At 45.6% G+C, this 26,467-nt stretch overlaps 1 long non-coding RNA gene across 1 annotated transcript; it reads right to left on the bottom strand.

Annotated features, from left to right (window-relative positions):
- Positions 1-15,619: 15,619 nt before the first annotated feature.
- Positions 15,620-21,938, bottom strand: LOC128798894 (uncharacterized). Its single transcript, XR_008434579.1, has 2 exons — positions 21,845-21,938; positions 15,620-15,923 (listed from the first exon to the last, which is right to left on the bottom strand). It is a non-coding gene; the product is annotated as an uncharacterized LOC128798894 (long non-coding RNA).
- Positions 21,939-26,467: the final 4,529 nt, after the last annotated feature.

Raw genomic sequence — 26,467 nt, 5'->3', positions numbered from 1 at the left:
TTTATTTTTATTTTTATTTTTATTTTATTTTATTTTATTTTATTGTATTTTATTTCATTTCATTTTTATTTTATTTTATTTTATTTTATTTTATTTCATTTCATTTCATTTCATTTCATTTCATTTTTATTTTATTTTTATTTCATTTTTATTTTATTTTATTTTATTTTATTTTATTTTATTATTTTATTTCATTTCATTTCATTTCATTTTTATTTCATTTTATTTTATTATTTTATTTTATTTTATTTTATTTTATTTCATTTCATTTTTATTTTATTTTATTTTATTTTATTTTATTTTATTTTATTTTATTTTATTTTATTTTATTTTATTTTATTTTATTTTATTTTATTTTATTTTATTTTATTTTATTTTATTTTATTTTATTTTATTTCCTTTTGTTTGCCCTCCGTGACTCAAACCTGGGGCGAATCCAAGGCAAACGAAAGGAGCAGGGGCGGGGTTGGCTCCTGAATTCCTGGGATTTCCGCAGCGGGATTGGCCAAAAATCCCTCCCGCTTTTTGGGATCCCCATTTTTGGGGGGCTCGGATCCCTCTCCGGGCTGAGGGGAGATGAAAATTCCCAATTTTTTGTTTTTGTTTTTGTTTTTGTTTTTCCTGCCGGGCTTCCCGAGCTTTTCTGGGAATGCTTTTTTTGGGATGGAGCCGGATGTGCCGGGGAGTTCTGGGATCGATCCACAGCCGCAGGAAACGGGAGGGGAAATCCACGAGACTGAGCCAGAATTCCAGAGGGATTTCCCAATCCCTTCATTCCCTTTTCCATAAACACCTCGAGGATTTATCCCGTTATTTCCCTGGGATCATCTGAATATCCCAAATAAAAATCTGGGAATTTGAAGGATCAGGGAAAGGGAAGAACACAGGGAACAGGAGGGAAAACTGCCCCGAATTCCAGAGGGATTTTCCTTTTTTTTTCATTCTTTTTTCCTCAAATCTCTTGTGGATTTATCCCATTATTTTCCTGGGATCATTTGAAAATCCCAAATAAAAATCTGGGAATTTGAAGGATCAGGGAAAGGGAAGAACACAGAGAAAGGGGGGGAAAACTGCCCAGAATTCCAGAGGGATTTTCCTTTTTTTTTTCATTCTTTTTTCCTTAAACCCCTCAAGGATTTATCCCATTATTTTCCCTGGATTGTTTGAAAATCCCAAATAAAAATCTGGGAATTTGAAGGGTCAGGGAACAGGAAGAACACAGGGAAAAGGAGGGGGAACTTCCCAGAATTCCAGAGGGATTTCCCATTTTTTCATTCTTTAAAATCTCTTTTTCCTCAAGCCCCTCGTGGATTTATTTCCCTGAGATTTTTGGGATCATTATTATTATAATTATTATTAGGGATCATTTGCATATCCCAAATGAATTTCCCTGAGCTCGTTTCACTTGCAAAGGAAACCAGGGAAGTTTTAAATCCCAGGGGGAAGATGGAATTCCAGGCAAAATTATTCAAATCCGCATTTTTCCCTTCCAAAATGCTCCTCCCTGCCACGCTTCTCTTTTGCCACGTGCTGCCCTAATTAGTATTTAATTATGCAAAACCCCATGCTAATTAGCAGAGCCGCTGATTGCTTCTGCTGCTTCCCAAAGGCGAGGTCAAAAAATCCCGGGAAAAAAGGAAGAGAAAGTGGAGAAAAAATGGAATTTCTGGGTTTTAAAGGCAGATGAAATTCATTATTAAATTTAAAATCATGATTTAAAATCAGCATAAATTTAAAATGAGGGCGGGGCTTAGCTTGGGACCTGGGAATTTTTCCTGTTGGGATTTGGGATTTGGGGAATTTGTCTTTGGCATAGGCAGAGAACGGAGCAGAGGAAGCGAAATTCAGTGAAAATGGAGCTGGGGGGTGGAAAAAATTCCTGAATTTTGGGATCTCGGCCTTGAAATCGGCATCTCCCCCCCCCCAAATATTCCCAAAGATTTTCCAGGCTGGATCCAGGTTGAGCCTCCCCTTCCCCAGGCCCAAAACCATTCCCAAATTTCCTCTTCCATCCTTCCAACTCCATCTGTGACAGGAATTACTGGGAATTACTGGGAATGATCAGGAATTCTCATCCCAGGCCCCAAAACCATTCCCAAATTTCCTCTTCCATCCTTCCAACTCCATCTGTGACAGGAATTACTGGGAATTACTGGGAATGATCAGGAATTCTCATCCCACACCCCAAAACCGTTCCCAAATTTCCTCTTCCATCCTTCCAACTCCATCCCTTGGCAGGAATTCTCAGGAATTCTCACCCCACACCCCAAAATCATTCCCAAATCTTCTTTTCCATTCTTTAAATCCCTGTCCCGGCTGCAGGAATTGTCAGGAATGATCGGGAATTGTCAGGAATGACCAGGAATTCTCAGGAATTCTCACCCCAAAACCATTCCCAAATTTCCTCTTCCATCCTTCAAACTCCATCCCTTGGCAGGAATTACTGGGAAAGATCGGGAAGGATTGGGAATGATCAGGAATGATCAGGAATTGCCGGGAATTTCCAGGAATTCTCAGGAATTGCCAGGAATTCCCACCCCACACCCATTCCACAGCTCTCTCTGAGGGGAGGCTGGCCCGTGTCAGTGATGTCACAGCGATGTCACAGTTACATCACATTGGTGTCACGGTGATGTCACAGTGACATCACATTGGTGTCACGGAGATGTCACAGTGACATCACATTGGTGTCACGGAGATGTCACAGTGACATCACATTGGTGTCACGGAGATGTCACCCCAGTGTCACCCCATTGTCACCCCATTGTCACCCTGGTATCACCCTAGTACCATCCCACTGTCACCCCAGTGTCACCCCAGTATCACCCCACTGTCACCCCGGTATCGCCCTATTGTCACCCCGGTGTCACCCCATTGTCACCCCGCTGTCACCCCGGTGTCACCCCGGTATCACCCCATTGTCACCCCGGTATCACCCTATTGTCACCTCGCTGTCACCCCGCTGTCACCCCAGTGTCCCCCACTGTCACCCTGCTGTCACCCTGGTATCACTTCACTGTCACCCCGCTGTCACCCCAGTGTCACCCCGGTGTCACCCCAGTATCACTTCACTGTCACCCTGGTATCACCCCGGTGTCACCCCAGTATCACCCCACTGTCACCCCGGTGTCACCCCGGTATCACCCCAGTGTCACCCCAGTATCAGCCCAGTATCACTTCACTGTCACCCCGGTGTCACCTCACTGTCCCCACCCTGGCACTCCCGCCCAGCCCCGCCCAGATAAGCCGGGTTTAAGGAGCGCCAGCGCGGCCGGGAGGGGACATCGGGACCGGGAGGGGACATCGGGGCCGGGAGGGGACATCGGGACAGGGAGGGGACATCGGGACCGGGGAGGGGACATCGGGGCCGGGAGGGGACATCGGGACCGGGGGAGGGGACATCGGGACCGGGGGAGGGGACATCGGGGCCAGGAGGGGACATCGGGGCAGGGAGGGGACATCGGGGCAGGGAAGGGACATCGGGACAGGGAGGGGACATCGGGACAGGGAGGGGACATCGGGATCAGGAGGGGACATCGGGACCGGGAGGGGACATCGGGGCAGGGAGGGGACATCGGGGCCGGGGAGGGGACATCGGGGCAGGGAGGGGACATCGGGACCGGGAGGGGACATCGGGGCAGGGAGGGGACATCGGGGCCGGGGAGGGGACATCGGGGCCGGGGCAGGGACAGCGATTCATGGGTTGATCGCTGAGGGGATCCTTCCTTCCCTCCTTCCCGGAGACCCCGAACCCCAAAAACCATCCTGGGGACATTCCCGGGTCGTCACCTCCCTTCTGTTGTATTTTTTGGGGTTTTTGTTTCCAGCTGAGTCCCCACATTGTCACCACATTGTCCCCAAATTGTCACCTGACACTTCCTCCTGCCAAGGGCCCCGCCTGGCACTGGGGCCGTGCCACCCCAAACCCGGGGGGAAAATTGGGGTTGGAGCTTTTCCACCCCAAACCCGGGAGGATTCAGGGAAAATTGGGGTTGGAGCTTTTCTACCCCAAATCTGAGAGAATTCAGGGACAAATTTGGGGTTGAGCTTTCCCCATCCCAAATCCAGGAGAATTGGGGAAAATTGGGGTTTGAGTTTTTTTACCCCAAATCTGGGAGGATTGGGGAAAATTGGGGTTGGAGCTTTTCCACCCCAAATCTGAGACAATTCAGGGACAAATTTGGATTTGAGCCTTTCCTGCCCCAAATCCAGGAAGATTCAGGGATAAATTGGGTTTTGGGCTTTCCCCACCCCAAATCTGAGAGAATTCAGGGACAAATTGGGGTTTGGGCTTTCCCCACCCCAAATCCAGGAGGATTGGGGGGGAAATTTGGGGTTGAGCCTTTCCCGCCCCAAATCTGAGAGAATTCAGGGACAAATTTGGATTTGAGCCTTTCCCACCCCAAATCTGAGAGAAATCAGGAACAAATTTGGGTTTGAGCCTTTCCCACCCCAAATCCGAAAGGATTCCAGGAACAACTGGGGACAAAATCCCAAAGAAACCCCAGAGCAGAGCTCCGGGCTGCAGCTGGAAGGGGCTGCCCTGCGGAAATCCGGGAATTTGCATCCATTCCCTGTTTCCTGGGGTTCACGTGGCCCCGGCCCCTCCTTTCCCTGCAATCCCAAATCCCCTTCCTTTGGGATTTGCATGGATCCTTCCCAAATTTGTTTCCAGGCCCCTTTAATCCCATATTGAAATGGGGATGGAAATTCAGGGGAAGGAGCTGAATCCCGCAGGGAAATTCCCTGTTCCCGCACATTCCTGGGATCCCCTTTTTGGGGATAAGGAAGGGGAGTTCACCCCGCATTTTTGGGGTTTTGGTAAAGGGAAATTCAGCTCAAACTCCCTGGAAAAACTTGGGGGATTTTTCACTCCTGCCCCAGAAATATCCCTGGGAATTCCCAGTTTAAACCCTCCTGGACTGGGAAGGAATTGGGATTAAAAAGATGATTTTGGGATTAAAAAGAAGATTTTGGGATTAAAACCATCCCAGGGTTTTAGGATTAAAATGATGGATTTATTACAAAAAAAAAAAAAAAAAATAGGATTAAAATGATGGATTTGTGATTAAAAGAATGATTAAAATAATGATTTAATAATCATTTTAATAATTATTAAAATGATCTAATAATTTAATTTTTATTCAATAATAATAATTTAACAATAAAAATATAACTAATAACTATTAATAATAATTGTTAATAATTTACTACTAATTAATAATTAGTAATAATAGTTAATATAATTAATAATAATTTAATTTTTATTTAATAATTATTAAAATGATTATTTTAGGATCAAAACCATCCCCCAATTTTAGGATTAAAAGGATGATTTTAGGATCGAACCCATCCCATGGTTTTAGGGTTAAACTGCTGATTTCAGGATTAAAAGGATGACTTTAGGATCAAAACTCCCCCATGATTTGATGTTAAAAATGAGGATTTCAGGTGCTCAGTGTGGATTTTATGTTCCTTTAATTGATTTAATCTGGAATTGCTGTGGGAAGTTGAATTTTGAACCGTTTCCTCCCCGATTTGGGATTTTCCAGGGGACATTTGGGGTTTTGGCTGTGGGGTCATGGGATGTTTTACCTTTGGAGAAGGAAGGGAAGGTGCTCAGTGTGGATTTTACATTTCTTTTATGGATTTAACCCAGAATTGCTCACTCTGATCTGCAGGAAATTGAATTTTTAACCATTTCCTCCCCGATTTGGGGTTTTCCAGGGGACATTTGGGGTTTTGGCTGTGGGGCTGTGGATTTTTACCCTTTGGGGTAAAAAGGGAAGGTGCTCAGTGTGGATTTTATGTTCCTTTTATGGATTTAATATTGAACCTGTCCAACTGGACTGCAAGAAATTGAGTTTTGAACCATTTCCAGCCTCATTTGGGGTTTTCCAGAGGATATTTGGGGTGGATTTGGGATGATTTTGCTGTGGGGCTGTGGGATTTTTACCCTTTGGGGTAAAAAGGGAAAGTGCTGGGTGTGGATTTTACATTTCTTTTATGGATTTAACCCAGAATTGCTCACTCTGATCTGCAGGAAGTTGAATTTTTAACCCTTTCCTCCCCGATTTGGGGTTTCCAGGGGACATTTGGGGTTTTTCTGGAGACATTTGGGATTTTGGCTGTAGGGTTGTGGATTTTTTACCCTTTGGAGAAGGAAGGGAAGGTGCTGGGTGTGGATTTTATGTTCCTTTTATGGATTTAACCCAGAATTGCTCACACTGATCTGCAGGAGGTTGAATTTTTAACCATTTCCTCCCCGATTTGGGGTTTTTCTGGGGACATTTGGGGTTTTTCTGGGGACATTTGGGGTTTTTCTGGGGACATTTGGGGTTTTTCTGGGGACATTTGGGGTTTTGGCCGTGGGTTTCCAGCCCTGCTGGGTGTGGGGTGGGGGAGGAAGGGCCGGGGCTGTTGGGGCACGCCGGGGGGGGGCAGGGCAGGTGCCCGGAGCTCTCCCTGCGCAGGTGACTCAGAGCGGGCACACCTGGCACACCTGGCACACCTGAGCCCCGCCGCGCTTCCTGCTCCGCGGGCACCGCGCCCGGGGGAAGCCGGGCTGGGGCTGGCACGCGATGCCAGGGCAGAGCCGGGGAAACTGAGGACAGATCCTGCCCCGGGATGGGATTCACGGAGAATCCAAATCCCCAAAAATCAGGGGTCAGAAATTTGGGATCCTGCCCCGGGATGGGATTCCTGGAGAATCCAAATCCCCAAAAGTCAGGGGTTGGAAATTCGGGAGAAATCCTTCCCTGGGATGGAGAATTGTGAAGAATCCAAATCCCCAAAAGTCAGGGGTCAGAAATTTGGGAGAAATCCTTCCCTGGGATGGGATTCCTGGAGAATCCAAATCCCCAGAAATCAGGGGTTGGAAACTGGGGACAGATCCTTCCCTGGGATGGGATTCCTGGAGAATCCAAATCCCCAAAAATCAGGGGTTGGAAATTTGGGATCCTGCCCTGGGTTGGGATTCCTGGAGAATCCAAATCCCCAAAAATCAGGGGTCGGAAATTTGGGGCAGATCCTTCCCTGGGATGGGATTCCCAGGGAACCCGTGGCTGCTCCTGCCCTTGTGCCAGTTTGGGTCAGAAATTCAGGAGAAATCCTTCCCTGGGATGGATTTCCCAGAGAATCCCACCCCTGGATGTCAGGGGTTGGAAATTTGGGATAAATCCTTCCCTGGGACACTGAGAAATCCCTGGGATGGATTTCCCAGAGAAGCTATGGGAGGCCCTGGGATTAAATTTGGATTTTTGTTCCGCTCAGCTGCCCCAGGAGGAAACAAAGGCAGGGAAATGACCTGGAAAACCCGGGATGGGCTGAAAACCAATCTGGGATCCAATTTGGATTTTTGTTCCCACTGAAAAGGCAGGGAAAGGATGGCCTGGAAAACCTGGGATGGGCTGAAAACCAATCTGGGATTAAATTTGGGGTTTTTTCTCCCACTCAGCTGCTCCAGGACAAACAAAAGCAGGGAAAGGATGGCCTGGAAACCAATCTGGGATTAAATTTGGGGTTTTTCTCCCACTCAGCTGCTCCAGGAGGAGACAAAAGCAGGGAAAGGATGGCCTGGAAACCAATCTGGGATTAAATTTGGGGTTTTTCTCCCACTCAGCTGCTCCAGGAGGAGACAAAAGCAGGGAAAGGATGGCCTGGAAACCAATCTGGGATTAAATTTGGGGTTTTTCTCCCACTCAGCTGCTCCAGGAGGAGACAAAAGCAGGGAAAGGATGGCCTGGAAACCAATCTGGGATTAAATTTGGGGTTTTGCTGCACTCAGCTGCTCCAGGACAAACAAAAGCAGGGAAAGGATGGCCTGGAAACCAATCTGGGATTAAATTTGGGGTTTTTCTCCCACTCAGCTGCTCCAGGAGGAGACAAAAGCAGGGAAAGGATGGCCTGGAAACCAATCTGGGATTAAATTTGGGGTTTTGCTGCACTCAGCTGCTCCAGGACAAACAAAAGCAGGGAAAGGATGGCCTGGAAACCAATCTGGGATTAAATTTGGGGTTTTGCTGCACTCAGCTGCTCCAGGACAAACAAAAGCAGGGAAAGGATGGCCTGGAAACCAATCTGGGATTAAATTTGGGGTTTTTCTCCCACTCAGCTGCTCCAGGAGGAGACAAAAGCAGGGAAAGGATGGCCCAAAACCCCCGGGATGGGCTGAAAACCCATCTGAAAACCAATCCCTATGCTCAGCCTGGCTCTTGGCAGCCCCACGCTTTAGATGTGAACTCTTCCTGCTCTGCCGATGAAAGCCTTTGTTCCTTTTATTTATTTAATTTTCCCCTCCCCTTTTTTCCTCTTTCTTTTCAGTCCCCTTTGTCCTGCCGGGATCAGCGAGCGCGGGCAGGGAGGAGTGGCAGGAGGAAAGGGCAGGAACGGCCGGAATTCCTGGGAAGGAGGGGACGGGGAGCTCTCAGCGTCCCGCGCTCAGCCCGAGGGGCCAAGGACGGCTTTTGAATCGGTTTAGCAAAGCTCCGCTCAGCGCAGGGGCTTGAGCTGCACTCTCAAAGGTCTGTGCTCTTGATCCCAAGGGGTTTTGAACCTGGTTCTCAAAATTCTGAGCTCAAGTTCTCAAGGAAGGTTTTTAAGTCACATTCTCAAAGTTCTGTGCTGTTGATCCCAAGGGGTTTTAAACTGGGTTCTCAAAATTCTGTGCTGAACCCAAGGGTTTAACTTGAATTCTCCAAATTCTGAGCCCGAGGTCTCAAGAAAGGTTTTTAAATCAGATTCTCAAAGGTCTGTGCTGTTGATCCCAAGGGGTTTTAAACTGGGTTCTCAAAATTCTGTGCTGAGCCCAAGGGTTTGACTTGAATTCTCCAAATTCTGAGCCTGAGGTCTCAAGGAGGGATTTTTAAACCTGGTTCTCAAAATTCTGTGCTGAGCCCAAGGGTTTAACTTGAATTCTCCAAATTCTGAGCCCGAGGTCTCAAGGAGGGATTTTTAAACTGGATTCTCAAAATTCTGAGCTCAAGTTCTCAAGGAAGGTTTTTAAGTCACATTCTCAAAGGTCTGTGCTGTTGATCCCAAGGGGTTTTAAACTGGGTTCTCAAAATTCTGTTCTGAGCCCCAGGGTTTGACTTGAATTCTCCAAATTCTGAGCCCGAGGTCTCAAGGAGGGATTTTTAATCTGGGTTCTCAAAATTCTGAGTTTTTGATTCCAATGATTTTTAAACTGGGTTCTCAAAATTCTGTGCTGAGCCCAAGGGTTTAACTTGAATTCTCCAAATTCTGAGCCCAAGAATTCAAGGACGGGTTTTTTAACTGGGTTCTCAAAATTCTGTGCTGAGCCCAAGGGTTTACCTTGAGTTCTCCAAATTCTGAGCCCGAGGTTTAAAGGAATGGTTTTTAAGCTGAGTTCTGAAAGTTCTGTGCTGAATCCAAGGATTCAAGGAGTTTTTTTTAAGCTGGGTTCTCAAAATTCTGAGCCCAAGGTCTCAAGGAAGGTTTTTAAGTCAGAATCTCAAAATTCTGTGTGCTTGATCCCAAGGATTTTTAAGCTGGGTTCTCAAAATTCCCAGCCCAAGAATTCAAGGACGGGTTTTTAGACTGAGTCTGAGGTCTTAAGGACAATTTTGAAGCTGGATTTTCAAAATCCTGCGCTGAGCCCAAGCTGATCTAACCGCTGAGTAAAAAGGCCCCGAGCAATCATTATTTGCTTGATCTGGGATTCGTTCAGAACCAGGAATTAAGCTCAGCTTAAGGGCTCTGATTTCCCTGTGTTTGCTTGGCTTGGAGCAGGGAACAAATCCCCTGGGGCTGATTAATGGGATCCTGCTTCCCTCCTGGGACCCCTCGATGTTCCCAGGTTTGGGATCGTCTCCCCTCTCGCCTGTGCCCCGAGCAAACACAGCTGAGGGCCCGCAGCGAGAAAATACGGAATATTTAGGGTTGGCTCAAGGATTTTAAGGGTTTTCCCCAAGATTTTGAGGCTTTTTCCAAAGCTTTTGAGGTTTTTCCCCAAGCTTTTGAGGCTGTGGGAATGTTTTGTGGGGATGTTCTGTGGGAATGTTCTCTGAGATTGATGGGGTAGGGAATATTTGGGATTATCCTCCAATGGGAACGTTCTGAAGAGATGTTCTGTGGCAATGTTCTCTGGGAATGTTCTCTGGGAATGTTTTCTGGGAACTTTCTCTGGGAGCGTTCTCTGGGAATGTTCTCTGGGAATGTTCTTTGGGAACCTTCTCTGGGAACGTTCTCTGGGAATGTTCTGTGGGAATGTTCTGTTGGAACCTTCTCTGGGAACGTTCTCTGGGAATGTTCTGTGGGAACGTTCTCTGGGAATGTTCTTTGGGAACCTTCTCTGGGAACGTTCTCTGGGAATGTTCTGTGGCAATGTTCTCTGGGAATGTTCTCTGGGAATGTTTTCTGGGAACTTTCTCTGGGAGCGTTTTCTGGGAATGTTCTGTGGGAACGTTCTCTGGGAGCGTTCTTTGGGAATATTCTCTGGGAATGTTCTTTGGGAATGTTCTGTGGCAATGTTCTCTGGGAATGTTCTCTGGGAATGTTCTCTGGGAATGTTCTCTAGGAGCATTCTGTGGCAATGTTCTCTAGGAGCATTCTCGGGGAATGTTCTCTGGGAACATTTTCAGTGAACGTTCTCTAGGAATGTTTTCTGGGAATGTTCTCTGGGAGCGTTCTTTGGGGACGTTCTCTGGGAATGTTTTCTGGGAATGTTCTCTGTGAGAACGTTCTGTGGCAACGTCCTGCCCAGGCCACCCCAGGGCCCCGGGCGGGCTCCGGGCACAGGACAGAACCCCACGGGCACAGGACAGAACCCCACGGGCTCTGGGCACAGGACAGAACCCCACGGGCACAGGACAGAACCCCACGGGCACAGGACAGAACCCCACGGGCTCTGGGCACAGGACAGAACCCCATGGGCACAGGACAGAACCCCACGGGCTCTGGGCACAGCACAGAACCCCACGGGCACAGGACAGAACCCCACGGGCACAGGACAGAACCCCATGGGCACAGGACAGAACCCTGTGAGCTCTGGGCACAGGACAGAACCCCACGGGCACAGGACAGAACCCCACGGGCACAGGACAGAACCCCACGGGCACAGCACAGAACCCCGCGGGCTCCGGGCACAGGACAGAACCCCACGGGCACAGGACAGAACCCCACGGGCACAGGACAGAACCCTGTGAGCTCCAGGCACAGGACAGAACCCCACGGGCACAGGACAGAACCCCACAGGCCCTGGGCACAGGACAGAACCCCACGGGCACAGGACAGAACCCTGTGAGCTCCAGGCACAGGACAGAACCCCACGGGCACAGGACAGAACCCCACGGGCTCCGGGCACAGGACAGAACCCCACGGGCACAGGACAGAACCCCACGGGCACAGGACAGAACCCCACGGGCTCCGGGCACAGGACAGAACCCCACGGGCACAGGACAGAACCCCACGGGCACAGGACAGGACCCCACGGGCTCTGGGCACAGGACAGAACCCCACGGGCACAGGACAGAACCCCACGGGCACAGGACAGAACCCTGTGAGCTCCGGGCACAGGACAGGACCCCACGGGCACAGGACAGGACCCCACGGGCACAGGACAGAACCCCACGGGCTCTGGGCACAGGACAGAACCCCACGGGCACAGGACAGAACCCCACGGGCTCCGGGCACAGGACAGGACCCCACGGGCACAGGACAGGACCCCACGGGCTCTGGGGGGTCCCCTCCATCCCATCCCCTCCAAGCCCCGGGGCCAGCTCGTTCCAGGAGTGGGCAAACAGCAGCCCCGGGCTCAGCTGCTGCTGCTCCAACCCCTCCGTCCCAGCCCCAGCTTCCCGGGGGATCTCGGGGTCACTTGTGAGCAGAGCCTGGGTCTCCTGGGAGTTTGGGGCTAATTAACGGGATAATTGGAGTCGGGAGTGCAGCTGCCCTGGGAAATTCGAGCCTGCTTCCTCCAAAACAAGGAGAAAACATTTGGTGTTTTTGTTCGATTTGCACAGCGCCCAGGGGAATTCTCCGACACCATCTCTGAAAGGGGCCGATTCCCGATTTTTAAAGGATATTTAAAAGCCACACTTCTCACTTTTAATAGCTCTTTTCTTCTAAATGCTTTTGTTTTAAATGTTTTGCTTTGAAGTGCTCTTCTTTTCAATGTTTTTATTTGAGATGGGGAGAGCTCAGAGCCCTAAGAGGGCCTAAAGGGGCTCCAGGAGAGGGACTGGGACAAGGGACGGAGGGACAGGACACAGGGAACGGGTTTGGGCTGGATAAGGTCAGGATTAGGAGGGAAATTGGGAGGAAATTGTTCCTTTTGAGGGTGGATTTGGCAAAGCTTAGTGGGGGTAGGAGGAGGGGGAGAGCTCAGAGCCCTTCCAGGGCCTAAAGGGGCTCCAGGAGAGGGACTGGGACAAGGAATAGGACAGTGGGAAAGGTTTGGTGTGGATAAGGTCAGGTTTAGGTGGGAAACTGGGAGGAAACTGGGGGGAAATTGGGAGGAAATTGGGAGGAAATTGGGAGGAAATTGTTCCTTGTGAGGGCAGCGAGGCCTTGGCCTGCAAATCTGTGGCTGCCCCATCCCTGGAGGTGCCCAAGGCCGGTTTGGAGCCCCTTGGGATGGTGGAAGATCCTTCCCCACAGCCTGGGCTGACCCTGGATCTTCAGTGTCCCAGGGAATGGTTTGGTGTGGAATGAGGGCAGGACTAAATGAGAAATTAGGAGGAAACTGAGGGCACAGAGGCCTCGGCCTGCAAATCTGTGGCTGCCCCATTCCTGGGAGTGCCCAAGGCCGGTTTGGAGCACCCCGGGATGGTGGAAGGTCCCTCCCCACAGCCTGGGCTGACCCTGGATCTCCAATGTCCCTTCTGGGGAACAGCTTTGTGCAGAATGAGGGTGGGTTTAGGTGGGAAATTGGGAGGAAACTGAGGGCAGAGAGGCCTCGGCCTGAGAATCTGTGGCTGCCCCGTCCATGGAAGTGCCCAAGGCCGGTTTGGAGTCCCTTGGGATGGTGGAAGGTCCTTCCCCACAGCCTGGGCTGACCCTGGATCTTCAGTGTCCCTTCTGGGGAATGGTTTGGTGTGGAATGAGGGCAGGACTAAATGTGAAATTGGGAGGAAACTGAGGGCAGCAAGGCCTCGGCCTGAGAATCTGGAAGCGCCCAAGTCCATCTTGGAGCACCCCGGGATGGTGGCAGGTCCCTCCCCACAGCCTGGGCTGACCCTGGATCTCCAATGTCCCTTCTGGGGAACAGCTTTGTGCAGAATGAGGGCAGGCAACTAAATGAGAAATTGGGAGGAAACTGAGGGCAGCGAGGCCTCGGCCTGAGGCACCGTGGCTGCCCTGTCCATGGACGTGCCCAAGGCCGGTTTGGAGTCCCTTGGGATGGTGGAAGATCCTTCCCCACAGCCTGGGCTGACCCTGGATCTTCAGTGTCCCTTCCTGGAATGGTTTGGTGTGGAATGAGGGTGGGTTTAGGTGGGAAATTGGGAGGAAACTGAGGGCAGCAAGGCCTCAGCCTGAGAATCTGGAAGCGCCCAAGTCCATCTTGGAGCACCCCGGGATGGTGGCAGGTCCTTCCCCACAGCCTGGGCTGACCCTGGATCTCCAGTGTCCCTTCTGGGGAACAGCTTTGTGCAGAATGAGGGCAGGACTAAATGAGAAATTGGGAGGAAACTGAGGGCAGCAAGGCCTCGGCCTGAGAATCTGGAAGCGCCCAAGTCCATCTTGGAGCACCCCGGGATGGTGGCAGGTCCCTCCCCACAGCCCGGGCTGACCCTGGATCTCCAACGTCCCTTCCAGCGCCCGCCACCCCCCAAGGCTCCGGGAAGAAGCCAGCCTTTGTTAGGCCGGGCCCAGCCCCGGCGGCTCCCGAGGCGGCTCCGCGGCCGCTCCCCGGGGCCAGGACACACCTGTTGGCCACGGGGCCGCGGGATTGGCTGGCCCCGGTGCACCTGCGCAGGGAGGGGTGAAGGGCTCCATGTAAGACGAGCCTTGGCCTCGCTCCCCAACCATCCCTCCTCAATTCCAGCTCCAACACGCAGCTCCTCGGAGCCGCCGCGCTTGGCCCAGCCCTTCCCGGCCTGCTTTTTTTCCCCTTTTAAGCCGGGTTTTGTTTTGTTTTTTTGGTTTTTTTTTGTTTTTTTAAGCTCCGTTTCAGCAGCCTAACGAGGTGTAGCAGTGTTGTTTTTCCAGGTCTGGCGGTGGTTTTGCCACCGTTCGTCTCCGGCGCCAATTTCCTCGCGAAATCCAAGGTCGCCTTTTCCGGGACGCGGAAGAGGAAAACTCACCTGGCTCCTTCATCCTCCCAAAATTCCTCCTCCACCTGGAGGCTGACCTGGCTTTGGGAGAAGCTCCCAGCACTGAAGTTTCCCCCTGGATTTTGTGCTGGTCCTGGTAAGATCCAAAGTATCCAGGTAGAGCGGGGAGGGGGAAAAAAATGGGATTTACGGAGCGCGAGAACGACTTCTCGGAGGCCTTTTCCTACTTTTCCATGGATATCCCCTCTCCCCACTTGACTTTCTCCGCGATTCCGCCCTCTTTTCTCTTCCTCCTTCTCCCCCAGGTGGATTCGAGAGGGTTTTGTCGGACAGATCGGGTTTTGTGTGCGCTGGGGGAGGGGAGGGCAGCGCATGAATCCAAACGTTCATTTTACAACCAGTCCAACCAGTCCGAGCAGATCCAGGGCGGCCAGAAGGAGGAGGGAGACGAGGGGGAAAAGCTGCTGGCAGCCAGGTGTCAGGGAGAGCTGGGGACAAAAGGGAAATCCCATTAAATCCCCCCAAAAAAATCCCAATAAAATCCACGGGAAACCGGCCTGGAATGGAAGGAGGTTCCTCCAACACTCCTGGATTTTGGGAATCTTTGGGTTTAAGGGAGGATCTCCCAGTGTTGGGAGTTAAAGTCACGATTCGAGTTTGCTGCTGCCTCTGGAAAAAAAAGGAATATTGGGAAAATCCGATGAAATCCCAATAAAATCCCAATAAAATCGATTGGAAACCAGTGTGGAATTGAAGGGGGCTCTTCCAATATTCCCGGATTGTGGAATATTTGGATTTCAGGGAGGATCTCCCAGTTTTCGACTGAGGATTCCAAATCCGGCTCTGAAAAAAAAAAAAGGAATCTTGGGAAAATCCCATTAAAATCCCAATAAAATCGATTGGAAACCAGCGTGGAATTGAAGGGGACTCTTCCAATATTCCCGGATTGTGGAATATTTGGATTTAAGGGAGGATTTCCCAGTTTTCGACTAAAAGTGAGCATTCCAAATCCGGGTTTGCTGCTGGCTCTGAATAAAAAACGGGATATTGGGAAAAATCCCATTAAAATCCCAATAAAATTTATATCAAACAAGCATGGAATTAAAGGGGTTCCTTGCCATGTTTTTGGATTTCGGAACATTTGGATTTAAGGGAGGATTTCCCAATTTTGGGTATAAAAGTCACAAAAAAAAAAAAAAAGGAATATTGGGAAAATTGGATTAAAATTCAATTAAAATCCCAATCGAACTTATTTAAATGAGCCTGACATGGAAGGGGGATCTCCCACCGATTGGAGTATTTGGATTTAAGGGAGGATTTCCCAGTTTTGGACGAAAAGCGACGACTCCGATCCGCGTTCGCCGCTGCCTCTGAGTAACGATTGCCACGTTTTAATGACTTCTTTAATTACCCAGCGTTTTAACGAGGCCTCCTCACCCTCCACAGCTCCCCATCCCAAAAATGTTCATTTTCCCTCCTCCCCGGCCCCAATTCCTCGGGCCAGAGCAGCGAGGGGATGGGGTTGGGATTTTCCCAAGCGGAAGGCGGAAATTTGGGAATTCTGTTTGGATCCGAGCGGGCGCCGAGGAAAATTCCGGCTCCCGGCGGCGGCGGGAGGAGCCAGGAGCCATTTTGGGTTGGATTCTCCATTCCTCCTCACCTGGGGCTTCTCCGGCTCCTTTTTGGTGCCTGGAAAATCCAAATATTCCAATTTTGTCTTTATCCCAATGCTGGATCCAACCGGGATCGGCTGTTCCTGATTTCTCCTGAATTTTGGAGGAATTTCCTGTTTTTTCTCCTGAATTTTGCAGAAATTTCCTGGTTTCTCCTGAATTTTATAGAAATTTCCTCTTTACTCCTGAATTTTGGAGGAATTTCCTGCTCTCTCCTAAATTTTGGAGGAATTTCCTGGTTTTTCCTGAATTTTGGAGAAATTTCCTGGTTTCTCCTGATTTTTTGCAGAAATTTCCTGTTTTTTCTCCTGAATTTTGCAGAAATTTCCTGGTTTTTCTCCTGAATTTTGGAGGAATTTCCTTTTTTTTCCCCCAAATTTTAGAGGAATTTCCTGTTTTTCTCCTGAGTTTTGGAGAAATTTCCTGGTTTCTCCCAAATTTTGTAGAGTTGGGCTCCAAAGGGAAAAAGGAGAAGTTCAATAAAGTGATTTTATTTCATTTTTGGGGAGTGAGATCAGGCCCTGGATTCGTCCTCTAAATCCCATTTTTGGGGTAGAATTCCATTTCAAAATCCCCTTTTTTTTTTTGTTTACAATTGCATTTCAAAATCTCCTTTTTTGGGGTTTGAATTCCATTTTAAAATCCCCTTTTTTGGTTGCAATTCCATTTCAAAATCCCTTTTTTTTTTATTTCAAAATCCCTTTTTTTTTTGTTACAATTCCATTTCAAAATCCCTTTTTTTTGGATTTCAAAATCCCATTTTTTGGGTTGGAATTCCACTGGAAACGCGGCTGAAATTCGGGTTGAGGGCTTTTGTTATCCAGGAGGATTCTTGGGAATTCTGCCGGGTTTGGGAATGGATTTGTGGGATTTTAAACCCAACTTTAAACCCAATTTAAACCCAATTTAAACCAAATTTAAACCCAATTTAAATCCAACTTTAAACCCAATTTAAACCCTATTTAAACCCAATTTAAACCCAGCTTTAAACCCAGCTTTAAACCCAATTTAAACCCAATTTAAACCCAATTTAAACCCAGCTTTAAACCCAATTTCAACCCAGTTTAAACCCAACTTTAAACCCAATTTAAACCCAATTTCAACCCAATTTCAACCCAGCTTTAAACCCAATTTAAACCCGACTTAAACTTCTCCACGAGGAAAAACCTTCTGGAAAATTCCGTGGGGCACAAAGTGGGAAGCGCCCCCGAATTTTGGATTGAAACCTTTCAGGGGATGGGATTTTCCCCAGATATTCGCCTTGTCCCACATGGATTTAATTCCAATTAATTGATTAATTAATTAATTCCGATTAATTCCGATTAATTCCGGTTAATTCCGATTAATCCTTTCCCCAATCCAGCAGGAATTTATTCACTCCTGATTTTTTTTTTCCCTTATTTTATTTCCCTGGGAATTGCAGAGTTTTCAATCCACTCTCCATTTTCAGGCATGAATTTTAATTAATTTTAGCCAAAAAAAAAACCAAAAAAAAAATTAAAAATTAATTCAAAACCAACATTTTTCCAAACCCAGATTTGATTTCGAAAGCACCTCGGAACTTTTGGTGTTTAAATCGCTCTCAAAATTCAAATTTTCAGCTATTTTTGATTATTATAGTGATGATTTAATTTTATTGTAGTCATGATTTAATTTTATATTAATTATTTTATATGATATGAATTATTTTTAATGTGATATTAATTGGTTTTAAGTTTATATTCATATTTGTGTTACCTTTGATTTTTTTTTGTGGGTGTCGATCCTGCTCAAAATTCAAATTTTCACCTCTTTGGGGGTGAAAATTTTTATTGATGATTTGAAAAGATGAAGGATTTTTAATGCCATAATTTATATTTATATTTATATTTATATTTATATTTATATTTATATTTATATTTATATTTATAGTTTACAATTCTATATATAGTATTTATGTTTATATTATATTATATTTATTTTATATTTATATTCATATTTATGTTCATATTATTTATATTTATATTTATACTTTACAATTCTATTTATATTATTTATATTTATATTCATATTTATACGTATCTTTATATTTTACAATTCTATCTGTAGTATTTAAATTTATATTTATTTTATAGTTATTCTATATTTATATTTATATTATTTATATTTATATTTTACAATTCTATGTATAGTATTTATATTTATATTATATTTATATTTATTTTTATAATTTCTAATTTCTAATTTAATTGGAAAATCCGGGAAAAATCAGAGAAAAAAAGGAGAAAAAAAATCAGAAAAATCAGGAAAAAAGCAGAAAAAAATCAGAAAAATAAAGGGAAAAATCTGAAAAAAATGGAGGAAAAAATCAGGAAAAAAATCAGGAAAAAAAATCAGGAACTAATCAGGAAAAATCAGGGAAAAATCAGAAAAATCAGAGGAAAATCGGAAAAAAAATCAGAAAAATCAGAGAAAAATCAGAAAAATAGCAGAAAAAAAATTCAGAAAAGTCAGGAAAAAATCAGGGAAAAATCAGGAAAAAAATAGCAAAATCAGAAAAATCAGAAATACATATCAGAAAAGTCAGGAAAAAATAAAAAAAAATCAGGAAAAATCAGAAAAAATCAGGAAAAACCAGGAAAAGTCAGGAAAAAATCAGGAAAAAATCGGGGAAAATCAGGGAGAAATCAGAACAATCAGAGGAAAATCAGAAATAAATATCAGAAATAACAGGAAAAAAATCAGAAAAATCAGGAAAAAAACCTGGGAAAATTAGGAAAAAATATCAGAAAAGTCAGGAAAAAAAATCAGGGGAAAATGAGGAAAAAATCAGGGGAAAATCAGAAATAAATATCAGAAAAAGCAGGAAAAAAAATCAAGAAAACCCAGGAAAAATAAAAGCAGAAAAAATCAGGAAAAAGTCAGAGGAAAATCAGAAAAAATATCAGAAATAACAGGAAAAAAAAAATCAGAAAAATCAGGGAAAAATCAGGAAAAAATCAGAAAAATCAGGGAAAAAATCAGCAAAAAATCAGGGGAAAAGCAGAAATAAATATCAGAAAAAGCAGAAAAAAAATTCAGCAAAATCAGGAAAAAAATATCAGGAAAAAATTAGGAAAAATCAGGAAAAAAAAAATCAGGAAAAATTCCAAAACCTCAGGAAAAAATCAGGAAAAAATCAGAAAAATCAGAAAAAAAATCAGAAAAATCAGGGAAAAATCAGGGAAAAATCAGGGAAATTTTGGATTCCCTGGAAAGGCAGGAGCAGGGAAAGCTCTGAGCGCTGGGAATTCCCTTTTTTCCCTTCTCATTTTCCTCATTTTCCCCGGTTTTTTTTTCTGCCACTTTTCCAAGCAATTAAAAAAAAAAAAAAAAAGGAATTTTTTTCCTTTTTTTTTTTGCCCTTTTTCTGTCCATAAAAATGGGAATTTTTGGGTTTTTTGGGAGTTTTTAGTAGGTTTTATTGTGATTTTTGGCTTTTTTTTTTTGTCTTTTTGGGTTTTTTTGGGTTTTTTTTGGGTTTTTTGGGTTTTTTTGGGTTTTTGGGTTTTTTTTTTGTTATTTTGGGGTTTTTTTAGGAGTTTTTTGTTGCTCTTTTGGAGCTTTTTTGCCGTTTCTGGAATTTTTGGGGAGTTTTTCTCATTATTTTGGGGTTTTTTCGGGAGTTTTTTTGTTGGTTTTTGTTGGTTTTTTTTGGAGGTTTTTGGTTGGTGTTGAATTTTGGGGATTTTTTTTTTTTTTTTTTTTGAGTTTTTTGAGCTTTTGCTGGGGTTTGCTCCAAGTTCAGGTTCAAGATTTAAGCTTGGCTTTATTCCACACAGGACAAAGGCTGAGTGGAACACTGGGATGCAGTTCTGGAAAACTGGGCTTAAACTGGGTTTGAACTGGGCTTAAACTGGGCTTGAACTGGGCTTAAACTGGGTTTGAACTGGGCTTAAACTGGGCTTGAACTGGGTTTAAACTGGGTTTAAACTGGGCTTGAACTGGGTTTAAACTGGGTTTAAACTGGGCTTGAACTGGGCTGGAACTGGGCTTGAACTGGGCTTGAACTGGGCTTGAACTGGGTTTAAACTGGGCTTGAACTGGGCTTGAACTGGGTTTAAACTGGGCTTGAACTGGGCTTGAACTGGGTTTAAACTGGGCTTGAACTGGGCTGGAACTGGGCTTAAACTGGGCTTGAACTGCTTTAAACTGGGTTTCAACTGGATTTAAACTGGTTTAAAATGGGCTTAATCTGGATTTAAACTGGTTTAAAATGGGCTTAATCTGGGTTTAAACTGGTTTGAACTGGGTTTGAACTGGTTGTGGTGGTTTTTAACTGGGTTTAAACTGGTTTTAAACTGGATTTTTACCTGGTTTTTAACTGGTTTTATACTGGTTTGAACTGGGCTTTTCCTGGGTTTTGAACTGGATTTTACTTGTTTTGAACTGGTTTGAACTGGTTTGAACTGGGATTTTACTGGTCTGAACTGGGATTTTGCTGGTTTGAACTGGGATTTTTTGGTTTGAACTGGGTTTTTACCAATTTAAACTGGTTTGAACTGGGATTTTACTGGTTTGAACTGGTTTGAACTGGGATTTTACTGGTTTGAACTGGTTTTGTTACTCTCTTCTGAGCTGATTTTGATCCCAGCTCCATCCTAAACTCGGCTTTTGGGAGATTTTAAAGGAGATTTTTGATCCCAGCTCCATCCTAAACTCGGCTTTTGGGAGATTTTTGATCCCAGCTCCATCCTAAACTCGGCTTTTGGGAGATTTTAAAGGAGGTTTTTGATCCCAGCTCCATCCTAAACTCGGCTTTTGGGAGATTTTAAAGGAGGTTTTTGATCCAAGGCCCTGCAGGAACTCCAGGAATTGTTGGGATTGGTTTTATTTTTATGGAATAAGCTCCGAGTCCTGTTCTGGGAGGCAGAATTTTGGATTTTCCCAAGATTTTTACGGTTGGAAAATAATTCTCGAGTTATTAAGAACTGGATCGTTTTGCTCTAATTGCAATTAAATATCGGGGGATTTTTTGAAATAGTTACTATTATTATTATTATTATTATTATTATTATTATTATTCTCCAGTATCGTAATTATAATTATTATTTTATTAGAATTTTCATTACCATCATTATTATTTTCATTGTCAATTATTCGCCACTATCCCTATTAAATTTATTCCTGTTTTATTTTTTTATCACATTATTTCTACTCTATTATTTTTTTTTTTTTTTTTAAATTCTATTACTCCTCATTCTTTTAATGCACAACCAAGCGACGACAGAGCCGGCCTTTATTATTAAACCTCGCCTAACAAAGCCAGGTTTTCATCTTTAGAAATCCTCCCCTTTTACGGGCAGGCCACGGAATTTTTTCCAGATTTCTCCCTGGAAAAACGCCCCCCAAAAAAAAAAAAAAAAAAAAAAAGCCAAAACCCCAAGAGAAAACCATTCCCAGGTGGAATTTTTTTTTTTTTTTTCTTTTTTTTTTTTTTTTTTTCCCCCAAAATCCTTTTGGGTTTTTTTTTTTTTTTTTTTTTTTTTTCTCCAAAAGATTCCGATTTTGGAGCCTCGAGCCTGAGACGTCCTCGCCATCTTACTGGGCAGCATTGGATGATCTGTGCCGTTCTAATACTGCCTGGTAATGATGATGAAGGCGTTTCCTGCACTCCGCCAGCGGGGCTTAAGCCCGGCTTAAGAGTTCCAGCCTTGGGCACTGCCCAGATCCAAGCCCGAGCTCTGAGTTTCGGGCTGGGTTTTAGCGTGGGTTGGGAAAATCCGAAATCTCGCTGGGGGATAAGCCTGGCTCAGGGAAAAGGCACGGATGGGGCGCTGCAAAAAAAAAATGCAAAAAAAACCCAAAAATCTTCCCAAAACTCTGGGAATGTCGGGAATGTCCCGCTGGGAAGAGGAAGTGGTTTAGGAAAGGGGAAAAGGGGAAATCTCTGTCCCAAAAAAATCTTCTTTAACGCACCAGGAGCTTCCCAGGGAGGCTTTGCTTGGGAAGGAACGTCGGGATCGCCTTGCTCTTGTGTGTTAAGCCAGGCTTAACCTCCTGTTCCACTTGTAGATTGGCACCAAACCAGGCTGAACTTAAATCAGGCTTAACTTCATGGTTTTATTCTGGACCTGTGTTAAAGCAGGCTTAGTTCATCCTTCTCTTTTAGAGCTCTGTTAAGTCAAGTCTAACCTGATCTTTCTCTTTTAGATTTTTACTAAGTAAGGTTTAACCTCCTGCTTCTCGTTTAGATCTGTCTTAACCCCTTGTTAAATTGGGCTTGACCTCGTATTTCTTTTTTAAATCTGTCTTAAACCAGGCTTAACCTCCTGTTTCTCCTTTAGACCTGTATTAAATCAGCTTTAAGCTCATTTTCTCTTTTAGCTCTGTCTTAAACCAGGCTTAACCTCCTCTTTCTCCTTTAGACCTGTATTAAGTCAGCTTTAAGCTCATTTTCTCTTTTAGCTCTGTCTTAAACCAGGCTTAACCTCCTCTTTCTCCTTTAGACCTGTATTAAGTCAGCTTTAAGCTCATTTTCTCTTTTAGCTCTGTCTTAAACCAGGCTTAACCTCCTCTTTCTCCTTTAGACCTGTATTAAGTCAGCTTTAAGCTCATTTTCTCTTTTAGCTCTGTCTTAAACCAGGCTTAACCTCCTGTTTCTCTTTTGGATCTCTCTTAAATCAGACTTAACCTCATTTTCTCTTTTTGTCCTGCCTTAAACCAGGCTTAACCTCCTGTTTCTCTTTTGGATCTCTCTTAAATCAGACTTAACCTCACATTTCTCTTTTTGTCCTGCCTTAAACCAGGCTTAACCCCCTTATTTCCACTTTAAACCCAAACTAAATCCCTTTTTATGCTCTTTTCCCCCCCCAAAACCCCCTCACGGCTTCCATCCCTCCTTTCCCCCCTCGCCCTCCTGTTGCACCCGCGGCAAATTCCCGAGGAAGCAAAGCCTTTCCTTGGGTTTTCCTGGAATTCTGGCCTCGCGAAGAACACGGAATTGCCGATTCCCGCGGCTGCGGCGCTCCTGGTGCTCTCTGGGCATCTTACCAGGCAGTGCTGGATTTGCTGCCTCTACTCTAACACTGTCTGGTAACGATGTTTAAAGGGCGATCCAAAGCACTCCGGGCCCCAAATCCCAGCCGGGCCGGGATTTCCCGGGATTTTCCACAGGGTAAGGATGGATTTGGGGGAGAACGGGGAGGGGAAAAGTCGGAACGGGGATCAGAAACATTCCCTGGGAGCTGGGCTTAGGTCAGGGCTAACGTCCCAAAGCCGCCGTTTTTGCCCCTCCTCAAACGCGGTCGGCACGGCTCAGGACACGGAGATTTCCTGGGAATTCCGCCCTTCCTGCCTGGGGAAGGGGTTCAGGGCAGGAGCCGGGGTGGGAAGGGAAATTGGGATCGTTTCCTCCATCCCAAAGCTTTTCTGATCCAATCCCAAAGCTTTTCTGATCCAATCCCAAAGATTTTTTTCCCCCAATCCCAAAGGTTTTTTTTCCCAATCCCAAAGCTTTTTTTCCCCCAATCCCAAAGCTTTTTTTCCCCAATCCCAAAGCTTTTTTTCCCCAATCCCAAAGGTTTTTTTCCCAATCCCAAAGCTTTTTTTCCCCAATCCCAAAGCTTTTTTTCCCCAATCCCAAAGCTTTTTTTCCCCAATCCCAAAGGTTTTTTTTCCCAATCCCAAAGATTTTTTTCCCCCAATCCCAAAGCTTTTTTTCCCCCAATCCCAAAGCTTTTTTTCCCAATCCCAAAGCTTTTTTTCCCCAATCCCAAAGCTTTTTTTTCCCAATCCCAAAGCTTTTTTTCCCCAATCCCAAAGGGTTTTCTTCCCCCAGTCCCAAAGCCTTTTTGTCCCAATCCCAAAGGTTTTCTGTCCCAGTCATAAAGCTTATTTTTTTCCAATCCCAAAGAACTTTTTTTTCCCATTCCCAAAGGTCATTTTTCCCCAATCCCAAAGCTTTTTTTCCCAATCCCAAAGGTTTTTTTGTCCCAATCCCAAAGGTTTTTTCCCCAGTTCCAAAGAACTTTTGTCCCAATTCCCAAACGTTTTTTGTCCCAATCCCAAAGATTTTTTTCCCAATCCCAAAGGTTTTTTTCCCCAACCCCAAAGAACTTTTTTGTCCAAACACCAAATGTTTTTTGTCCCAATCCCAAAGTGCTCTTTTTCCCCAATCCCAAAGGTTTTTTTTCCCCAATCCCAAAGGTTTTTTCCCCAATTTCTCCATTAAATCTCCGTGGTTGCTCCTGAACTTCCGACCTTTCCCCCTGCCTTGTTCCAGCTGGAATTCCTTAGGAAAACCGGGAATTCCAGCCAGGAAACGGCTCCGAGCAGCTGGAGGAACGTTCCGAGCTCCAGGAATTCATCCCAAGCCAGCAGGAGCTGGTGGAGAACGGATCAAAGTCATGGTGGAAGCTGCAATTCCAAAGGGAATCCCTCTGGAATTTGGTATTCCCTAAGGAAATTCCTCTGGAAGTTGGAATTCCCATTCCCAGAGGGAATTGCTCTGGAAGTTGGAATTCCTGAAGGAAATTCCTCTGGAAGTTGGAATTCCCAAAGAGAATTTGGAATTCCCAGAGGGAAATCCTCTGGAAGCTGGAATTCCTGAAGGAAATTCCTCTTGAAGTTGGAATTCCCAAAGAGAATCCCTCTGGAAGTTGGAATTCCCAGAGGAAATCCTCTGGAAGTTGGAATTCCCAAAGAGAATTTGGAATTCCCAAAGAGAATTCCTCTGGAAGTTGGAATTCCCAAAGAGAAGTTGGAATTCCCAAAGAGAATTCCTCTTGAAGTTGGAATTCTCAAAGAGAAATCCTCTGGAATCTGGAATTCCCGAAGGAAATTCCTCTTCTCTCCAATGGAATAAAATTCCCAGGAAATCCCTCGCTGGGGCGGCAGAGGAGCCTCATCCCAGAATTCCAGCAAAGCCGAGCCCGGATTTAGGGGAGGATCCCGAATTCCCAGCGTGGCCGATCCGCGGCGGGACCTCCCCGGTGAGAATCCCCCGGATCCGGGGCTCCCACCTCGGTTTATCCGCAGGGATCGGGAATTCCGCCACAATTCCCGACTCACATCCATCCTCACCCCCGCGTCCCGCAGTCCCGGGAGCCTTTAGGCTGGGCTTAAAAATCCAGGGAATTCCCAATCCCCGCCTTGTGCCACATCCAGGAATTCCATGGACACTTCCAGCGGTGGGAATTCCTCCCTGAGAACCATTCCCAGATTTCAGCCCCTTTTCCATGGAGAGAAAATTCCTCCTGATTTCCTTTTTCCATCCCAAATTCCTCCTGATTCCCATTTTCCATCCCAAAATTCCTGATTCCCCTTTCCATCCCAAAAATTCTCCTGATTCCCATTTTCCATGGAGAGAAAATTCCTCCTGATTTCCTTTTTCCATCCCAAATTCCTCCTGATTCCCATTTTCCATGGAGAAAAAATTCCTCCTGATTCCCCTTTCCATCCCAAAATTCCTGATTCCCCTTTCCATCCCAACTCCTCCCAATTCCAATTTTCCATCCCCAAACTCCTCCTGATTCCCATTTTCCATCCCAAAATTCCTCCTGATTCCCTTTTTCCATGGGGAAATTCCTCCTGATTCCCATTTTTCATCCCAAAATTTCTCCTGATTCCCATTTTCCATCCCGAAATTTCTCCTGATTCCCCATTTCCATCCCAAAATTCCTCCTCATTCCCATTTTCCATGGAAAAATTCCTCCTGATTCCCATTTTCATCCCAAAATTCCTCCTGATTCCCATTTTCATCCCAAAATTCCTCCCGATCCCAGATTTTGGCTCCTTTCTGGGCCAGCCAAGGCAGTTCCCACATTCCTGAGCCCGGAGCTTTCCGTGGGATTCCAAGGATTTGATCTGGGATTAAATCCCACCAGCTTTTCCCTGGACTTAATCCCTTCCCTCGCTCCAAATTCCAAATTAAGCCTGGCCTAGCGACCCAAAAATGTTTGGAATTAAAGGATTTTAATCCCTTCCAAGCCAAACCTGCCTGGAATTCTTTTCCCTCATCCCTGGAAAACTTTAAATCCTTCTTTCCCCGCTTTGCACTAAGCCAGGCTTAAGATTCCTCACTAAAATTCGTGGATAATCAGGGAAAAAATGGAATTAATTGGTCCGTAATTATAATTAAAAGATGGCTCATCATTAAAAATATTCCGAATTCCAGTGATAACTCCTGTGAAATGATCCCAGCCTGGAGCGAGGTTGAAATTCCCAGGAAAAGCAGGAAAGGAGGAAGCGGGCGGTGATTAATTAAGAGTTGGTGTTAATGAGTAACTGCTCCGGGAGGCCCGGGGGGAACTGGGGAGGAATTCTGGGAATTGGATTTGAACGGGGCCATAAATCCCTTGGGATGGGGCCCATCCCCCCCAAAAATCCCTGGATTTGTTCCCATTCCCCCAAAAAAATCCCTGGATTTGTTCCCATCCCCCTCCCCCAATAAATCCCTGGATTTGGGCCCATCCCTCCCCACAAAAAAATCCCTGGATTTGTTCCCATCCCCCCAAAAAAATCCCTGGATTTGGGGCCCATCCCCCCAAAAAAATCCCTGGATTTGGGCCCATCCCGACAAAAAAATCCCTGGATTTGGGG

Source organism: Vidua chalybeata, chromosome 22 (genome assembly GCF_026979565.1).
Source record: "Vidua chalybeata isolate OUT-0048 chromosome 22, bVidCha1 merged haplotype, whole genome shotgun sequence".
Taxonomy (NCBI): domain Eukaryota; kingdom Metazoa; phylum Chordata; class Aves; order Passeriformes; family Viduidae; genus Vidua; species Vidua chalybeata.
This window is presented reverse-complemented; position numbering and strand designations above follow the sequence as displayed.